Source organism: Monodelphis domestica, chromosome 7 (assembly GCF_027887165.1).
Source record: "Monodelphis domestica isolate mMonDom1 chromosome 7, mMonDom1.pri, whole genome shotgun sequence".
Classification (NCBI taxonomy): Eukaryota; Metazoa; Chordata; class Mammalia; order Didelphimorphia; family Didelphidae; genus Monodelphis; species Monodelphis domestica.
Window position 1 is genome coordinate 288,990,539 of NC_077233.1, and position 9,204 is coordinate 288,999,742.

A 9,204-nucleotide genomic window follows, 5' to 3' on the forward strand; every position below is an offset into this window, starting at 1 on the left:
GTGCTCTCTCAAAGCAACCGGTGATCTCATAAGTGCTTAATCTAAATCTCATTTCTTAATCTTCATCCATCTTCACCTCTCTGCATCGTTTGACAGTACTGATCGCTTTCTTCCCCTGTATAATCTCTCTTTTGTGACTTTTATACCTGGGTTTTTGTGGCTCTGTTCTCTTGATTTGATCTGATCGCTCTTTCTCACACCACTACAACTGATTAGTGGTAGAATCTCTTGTTAAGACTTCTGATGGGATCTTTGGATCTTCCAAACTTACCATATCCACCCCCCAAAAATAAATCCCTTTCAAAGACTTCATTGGAGCAGCTCTACCAGTAAAGTGACTTTCTGCACTCAGATTCTGAGACAGCTTGCTGCTTTAAACATGCAAACATGCATCTATACAAATATGTGTATGTGTCTACATGTATATGTTATGTCTGTGTGCATGGCAATGTTTATGTGAGTATGCAAATATATGTATATATGGCCAAATCTGGATCTGATCCAATTATAAGATATTTTATCTGTCTTTATCCAATCATCAAAGTACTTATGTTCTTTCTAATTGATTCAAGTTGTGTTCAACTAAATTACACTTTTGATTGATTGATTAATTCAGTTGAACTCTCTGGGCCTTTTGTGACTCATTAATTGGAATAGCAATATCATTAACACTAACATTGCAATTCATTGAAAAAAAATGGTTACTCTGAGAAATTTTTCCAAGTAGTTTCCTATTAGTATCTGGCATATATCAGAATCATATGATTTAGAGCTGGAAAGGACTTCTAGTCTGACTAGTAGACTTCTAGAGGCCATCTAGTCTTACATTTCATTTTATTTAAGATAAAACAGAAGTCCAACAAAGAACATCCCAAAGGTCATATATATCATGTCAGAATTAGGATTTGAACTTAGATCCTTTCACTCAGAATCCAATGCTTGTTCCATTAAAGTGAACTTTTCCACCCCATCAAAGCATTGATCCTAATGTAACTAACATTCTCATTCCTTTAAGCTAGACTGCTGAGGATTCTTGATCATTTTAAATACAATTTGTTTTGATATAGTCTAGAAGAAATTATTAATATAGGTGCTGTAATATTTATAGGGAAAGATGGGGGGATTGAAAAAATGGGATAGAAGGTTTGTAGCAGGGAATGAAGGAGCTGAAGGGAGAGAGGGAATATGGCTGCCAGTGAGGTAAAAGGAGAGAGATGCCCCCTGCCAAGAGGCTATATTTTGAACAAAATGGGGTGTCCAAGAAATGAACCACTTATGATAGTCTGCAGGGATATCTTCTCTATGGATTGATACCCAAAGCAGTAAACACAGACCCTCCTGAGGGACAAGACTTTCCCCAGAATTTGTTTGCCCAGCAGAGGTCCAATAAAGAATATTTGTAATTGAGTGACTGAGCTGAGGTTCAGCTCCCTCTATGCCCCAGGAAAGATAGTCCACTTATCTGACTGCAATATCCAAATAAGATAAATTTTAATAACCATTTCGGATTGGAGAGGTATCAGGGAAGAGGGAAGAGGGATGTCCCTAAATAAGGTTGGAGTCTTTCTCAGTTTTGGAGCTGAGGCCAGGCCTCACAGGCTAGTGGAGGGTTTCTCTTATTCCTGTCTACACTATATCTGTGCTAGTTTTCTTAATTTCAAAATCATAGCAGTAGACAGCAAGCAACAAGAAAAGTTCTGACCTTCAGAGCTGGTTGGGCCTATCTTTTCTGGCTGAAGAAAGTAGAGGCATTTCTATCCAGAGACTGGGAAGGAAAGCCCCTCCCACTTCCCATGCCAGGAAAAAAGTGCTAGTCACAAGACCCACTGCCAGTCCCAGTTGCCCCTTCCCCCACCAACTATCAGTCTTGACAATTTCCTCTCTCTCTAATATTCCCACTGTTGCTTGTTCCAACACAGTGGCAGAAAGTCCAGAACTTGTTTTAGTTTCCTTTCCACAATCATCCCCTTTTTTTGTTGTTGTGACCTTTCCAAGGTCACTTATTTTTATTATAGTTACCAATTTACTAAATCTATTCTAAGGAATTCTATGCAGGAAAGTTTGGGTAAAGGTAGTTTTAGGGTTTTACAATAAATTCAGTACAATCAATATTTGAACAAAATCATTACAAGAAATTTGAATCTTAGTGCTATTACTACTTACTCTTACTAAGTTAACTAAAACAAAGTTTCCCTATTTTATATATATTATTATTTGCAGAACATCTTATATATATATACATATATATATATATATATATATATATGTATATATTTCCATTCAACACAATTTCAGCATCAACTTCTGTTATGGTGAAAATATCACCTTTAAAGACTGTTATAATATTAATTTATGGTTGCCAAGGAATTTACTTATGAAATTCCTAAAAATGAAACAGTCAAGTCAGAATGGAGTTTATGGTGGTTTAATCACAATAGGAGTAAGAAAAGAGAGAGGGAGAGAAGGAGAGAGGAGAAAAGGGAAAGGGGTTACTAAACCTCTGGAAAGGATGTTACTCAACCTCTGGCCAAGCCAGAGGGAGATTAGGCCCAAAGGGCCAAGGTAGAAAGGAATTAGTCCTTGACTCACGTGACTGATCTGAAGGGAAGCTGTCTGTGGGCCTCCTCCCTGTTCAAGCTCCTAGCTGAGCATTACACCTTTTTTTTTTCTTTTGTAATATCATTCCTGCTTTCCGTGTCATTGTCTCCAGGAGGTATGCTAATTTGAATGTTCTCTGTTATTGCATTTTCCTCCCCATTGGATCCTTCTGTTGTTTGTTCATGGGCTTCAATTAATTCATTTACAGTTTGTTTAGAATCTTTATAGCCCTCTACTATTTGGGTCTCATATGGTTCTGTTTTGGGTTTTATACTTTCTGTTTCTAAAATATATTCTTTCTTTTCTGCTAAGTTACTTTTGTCTTGTTCTGAGACATGTTGCAAATCACTGTTGCTTGGATCTAATCTTTCATGTTCTTTGCTTTTTAAGTGATAATGTCCTAATAAGTTTAAGGTTTGTGTATTACAGACTGTTGCCAGTTCTGTTCCTTCCTCTTTCTTTGTAGCTTGTTCCAATAGTTTGTAGCTATTCCAAAAATTTTCTCTTTAATCTCTGTTACATTATTATCTAATTGGATTTCTTCCTCTATCTGTTCTTTAGTTTTATTTTGTGCTTGGAATCCCAAATTTTATTTGCATGCAGTCTCCTTCCTTTGCATTTTCCCCATTTCCTTTCCCATCTTTCATTTTTGATGTTACCCCATGCACCTGGCTTCATAACTGACTTTGTTTGGCAGCACCTGAGATTATTTCGAATAACATGGTTTCGCTCCTTGTTGGATGTATCTCTCCATGGTTTCTAAATTTGGTGCTTGCAATGAATTCTTGCAATTACAATTACAACATTTTGTATTTGCTCGTGTATTGTTGCTGCTATGTTTTATTTTGCTTTTCCAGGACCTCTGTTTGTTGTTAGCTTGGACTAATTGGGCCTTTAAATAACAGTCTCAAACCATGTGACCCATTTTTCCACATAGTAAACATTTGGGTATATTTCTCCTTTGATTGCTTTGTGTGTAATTTCTTATGGGATTGTATGATTGCAGAGTGGTTAGATTTTTTATTTCTTCAATTTCTTCATGTTAAATTGTGCTATTTGCCTCCTTGAGCTTGTTTTTAAGCTCTTTTATTATTTCATTCTTTTCCTCTAGGATTTCTTTATGACCTGTGAATATGTAAGTTGCAGTTTTTCTTAAATCTTCCAGACTTAGTGTTTCCCTTGTTCTAGTTTCTTTTCCACAGTATAGGGTCATAAACTTGTGCTAAATTTGATTTGTTAAATTCATCTTATATATAAAGATGATTCTACTTACCTACTATTAAGTTAAACAAACTGTACTTAAGAGCCATTTTTCAGGCCTTAATGTAATCCATCGGCTTATTCTTGCTCTATCTCCCTTGCTTCTAGTGGCATCCATTTTCAAAATAATTAGCTAATACTAAAACTCAATTTGTGACCATGAAATAAAAAGAATATGTTTAAAGATATTTGAATCCCACACTTATTTCATTATTTTCATACACTAATCAATTAACCTATAAATCATTATCATCTATAATATGCAGAGTAATGTGGCTTATACAAATGTAAAAAATCATAATATCAGTACACTGTGCTGTAGCTGGTTCACAGTTTGGCTTTTGATATTGAGGGCATTATGGTATCATAAATTTTGAAAGTGTGATAGCTTTTGATTTTTGAGCAATTATAATCTATTTAATTATTTACTTAATCCATTTTTTTGGAATTAGCTCATTTTTGTACTACCATTAAAGTAAAGGCTTGACCCTAAAACTTCAAATTTATTGCTTGCCCTTGTAAAAACACCAAAATCGGATGCATCTTGACCTGAGAGTGTTAAAAAACAAAATTGTCAAATCTGGTCTCAGATGCTTCCTAGCTGTGTGACCCTGGGCAAATCACTTAACCCCCACTGCCTAGAACGTACCATTCTTCTGCCTTAAAACCAATATACAGTATTGATTCTAAGACGGAAGTTAAGGGCTTTAAAAAAAAAAGACAAAATTGTCTTCAGAAGAGCTTAATATGGTGTTATATTAAATTTTATGCCAACACATTTTCCAAAACCATCAAATTTAACCATGCCCTGAGATAGAGACTGTTTCTGTTAGACTTTTCTGTTCTGAACTTTAGCTGCACAATCATAGAGAAGAGAGTTAGAAGAATGATGTAAATACATAGAAATCAATGAAAAGGATGATCTCAAGATTTTGCAATGCTATACTTATCCTATCCCCTAACTGCTTTTTGGTCTATGGTTTAGAAATTCACCACCAGAACCTGTACATTGTATGTCAGTCTGTAGTCATACAATAAGAACCTGGCAAATCAGAATCCCTCAAGAATATGGGAAACCATTTTGGAGTAAGATAAACTAGACTTGGTCACTAAAGAACAAGTAATCAAAGGGGAGTGGTCTATCATCTATCCTACTGAAACAGACAAAGTGCCATCCTGACTGGTTCGGTTTTGTGGTTGCATTGGTTTGTTTTGATTTAAATTCAGTGGAACAAATCCCATTGCCTTGGGAGAGGGCCAGTTGGAGTGAGAAGCAATTGGTCTAGTGCAAAAGTTTTACATTTTATCCTTTAATGTTCAGAAGAGAAGCAGGACAGGGAAAGCCTCTCTCTCAGTGGTTTGAAATCTGGTTTGTTTTCATATTCTTCATCATGCTTTGATGAAGTGGAGGTGGTTTTCAAAATGTCATCCCATAGTTAAATAAACCTATTCAGAGTCAACAAGCCACAGAGGAACCTGTGGGGGATTACGGAAGAGCCAATATGATCGATTACTTTTCATTCCTTAGGACTCTTGATGAGACAGAAGCCAGTGTACATGGTTTGGCAGATGAAGAATTCATTTGGTCAACACATGCCAAAGACGGTAATGAACATTCCTTAAAACTTCATTTTTCATCTCAAGGAGAAAATAACACTAATCCCAGTGACTGCTACTCAAAAGCAGGCAAGAAGATAACTGCAAACATTTTTAAGGAGCCAGAAACTTGCATTCCATTAGGAAAGACCAAGATTAGTCTATTGGCTTCTCTTCTTATGCTTTAAAAAGTTGCATATCCAGGTTTTGTTGGTTTTTGTTTTGTTTTGTTTTTGCCATCTTCCTAAACTTTAAACATCTTGTCATTTACTTAATGATAAATAGTTTGAAAATTGTATTGAAGAAGAATTGTCCAAATCTATTAATTACCACGTTATATGATGGACATGGGTATAGATGATGATACAGATATAGAGATTTAAATATATCATAAACTTCTATTCAATCCATATATGTCAGAGAATCTATTATCACTGGCCCAAGAATTGAGAGAGAGGGGCTGGATTGATATACTCTATAAGATTATCTAAACTAGTGGAAGTATATTGGATAGTTCAACATTACAATCCAATATTATGGTATATGTGGAGTGGTCAGCCAACAGAAAACACAGATGGGCCAGGACTGAGGACCTACCATAGGATTGCCATATTACTATCATGAAACTTCAAGAACAGGAACCAGTAACAACTTTGGTTGACATAATTTGGATAAGCAGATCTAAACTGGATCTAAAACCAGAGCATCTTCACTACCACTTACTTCTGCACTGGCATATACTCTAAAAGATGATCCCAGCTGAGACAAACATAGGAACTATTAAAACAATATCTGAGCAACTGGAAAAACATTAACTGATCATGGGTAGGATGAGCTACCATAATAAAAATGACAATCCTACCCAAATTAATTAATTTATTTAGTGCCATAGCCATTGAACTACCAAAAAACATTTTTACTGAATTAGAAAAAACCATAACAAAGTTCTATTGGAAGAACAAAAGATCAAGGATATCCAGGGAAATCATGAAAAAAAAATGCGAAGGAAGAAGGCCTTGCAGTCCCCGATCTCAAACTATATTGTAAGGCAGTCATCATCAAAGCAATATGGTACTAGCTAAGAAACAGCACGGATCAGTGGAACAGACTTGGGGTAAGGGACCTCAGCATGACAGTCTATGATAAGCCCAAAGATCCTTTGGGGACCAAAATCCACTATTTGATAAAAACTGCTGGGAAAATTGGAAGACAGTAGGAAAAGATTAGGTTTGAATTAACATCTCACATCCTACTCCAAGATAAACTCAGAATGGGTGAATGACATGAACATAAAGAAGGAAATTATAAGCAAATTAAGTGAACACAGAATAGTATACATAGATCTTTGGGAAAGGATAGACTTTAAAACCAAGCAAGAGCTAGAAAAAAATCACAAAATGTGAAATAGATCTTTGGGAAAGGATAGACTTTAAAACCAAGCAAGAGCTAGAAAAAAATCACAAAATGTGAAATCAATAATTTTGATTACATCAAATTAAAAAAGTTTTTGTACAAACAAAACCAATGAAACCAAAATTAGAAGGGAAGCAACAAATTGGGAAATTATCTTCATAGCAAAAACCTCTGACAAAGATCTAATTACTCAGATTTATAAAGAGCTAAACCAGTTGTGCAAAGAATCAAGCCATTCTCCAATTGATAAATGGGCAAGGGACATGAATAGGCAATTTTCAGTTAAGGAAATCAAAACTATTAATAAGCACATGAAAAAGTGTTCTAAACCTCTTATAATCAGAGAGATGCAAATCAAAACAACTCTGAGGTATCACCTCACACCTAGCAGATTGGCTAACATGACAGCAAAGGAAAGTAATGAATGCTGTTGGGGATGTGGCAAAGTTGGGACATTAATTCATTGCTGGTGGAGTGGTGAATTGATCCAACCATTCTGGAGGGCAATTTGGAACTATGCCCAAAGGGAGCTAAAAGACTGTCTGCTCTTTGACCCAGGCATAGCACTGCTGGGTTTGTACCCCAGAGATCATAAGGAAAAAGACTTATACAAGAACATTCATAGCTGCACTCTTTGTGGTGGCAAAAAATTGGAAAATGAGGGGATGCCCATCAATTGGGGAATGGCTGAACAAATCGTGGTATATGTTGGTGATGGAATACTATTGCGCTAAAAGGAATAATAAAGTGGAGGAATTCCATGGAGACTGGAACAACCTCCAGGAAGTGATGCAGAGAGAGAGGAGCAGAACCAGGAGAACATCATACACAGAGACTGATACATTGTGGTACAATTGAATGTAATGGATTTCTCCATTAGTGGCAATGCAGTGATCCTGAACAACCCAGAAGGATCTATGAGAAAGAGCACCATTCACATTCAGAGGAAACACTGTTGGTGTAGAAACACCGAAGAAAAACAACTGCTTGAACACATGGGTTGAGGGGGGTGTGGTTGGGGATGTAGACTCTAAATGATCACCCTAGTACAAACACCAACAACATGGAAATGGGTTCTGATCAAGGACACATGTAACACCCAATGAAATTGTGTGTTGGCTATGAGAAGGGTGGGGGGAGAAGAGGGAGGGAAAAATGTGATTCTTGTTACCAAGGAATAATGGTCTAAATTGACTAAATAAATTAATTCTAAAAAAATAAAAATAAAAGATGACCCCAATCAAAACTTGAAACACCTCTTCACAGAGGACATCATTTACATTCAAGAAGGGGAGAACCAAGCATCCCTCCTAAAAATTAAGCCATGTACATGTTTGGTGGGGAGATATGGGGAAATTCTGAAAGGATCATGCCAAATATCACCCTTCATGGTCACTCACTCTCCTATAGTATGTCAATACCACATCAATCACGCCATGCCTCAGCAGGGCAGATCTATTTACTACCTCCTGCCTTAGATTTATAGTAGTGATATTTTGGAAGCCTGAAAAACTCACATCATCATCATCGTCATCATGACTAGCATTACTTTAATTACTCTATTTTTTACTTTAGTTTTACTTTATTATATTATTTTAAGGTTTCCAAAAAGTTTGACATGTATTAACTCATTTGCTCTTTAAAATAGCCCTATAAGGTAGGCTATGATTATCTCCACTTTACAGATAAGGAATTTAAGGCTGAGAAAAGTCAAGTGACTTGCTACAGGCCACACAGATAATAAGTGTTTGGGACAAGATTCAACATCAAGTCTTCTCGATTCCAAGTTCCAAACCTTATTCACTACATCAGGTTCTTCTACCGAAATATTTTCATTTCTTCTCCCTTACAACTAAAAACCATGGAATGACTGCTGCCACCGTCAGACATAGCAGTATCCGTAGGTCTTTCCCCCTTTCAGCTCCGCCATGTTTCTGTCTTCTGGCATGTAACTCCTCCACTTTCTTATAAGCTACTCTCCTTTTAGGATGCCTTATGAAGATATAAAGATGATTCTAGGTTCTCCAAGGTTACATCAACAAGCACAAGTTCCTAACAGGATGCAAAGAACTCCAGTATGGGCCTGGCAGTCTTCTAGCCAATGCCCAGCTTGTCAAAGTTCTGAAAAGCCATCATCTAAACACTGTTATAAGGAAAGGAAGGAGCGGGAGATCCTGCAAGGCAGAAGCAGGAGGGTTCCAGAATTCTGGAGAAGGGGCAGGAGGGTTGCTTCTTCCAAGAGACAGTTAAGCAGGCAGGAGGTTGAGTTTCGGTCTAGTCTTCTGGGGTGGACCTAGAGAGCTTGATATTCTCTCTCCTGTGGCTTTCTGTGATCCA

At 36.8% G+C, this 9,204-nt stretch overlaps 1 long non-coding RNA gene across 1 annotated transcript in view; it reads right to left on the minus strand.

The window, feature by feature from the left end:
• LOC100617824 (uncharacterized) overlaps positions 1-9,204 on the minus strand; it is an 83,631-nt gene that overhangs the window by 23,437 nt on the left and 50,990 nt on the right. The window lies entirely within an intron of this gene.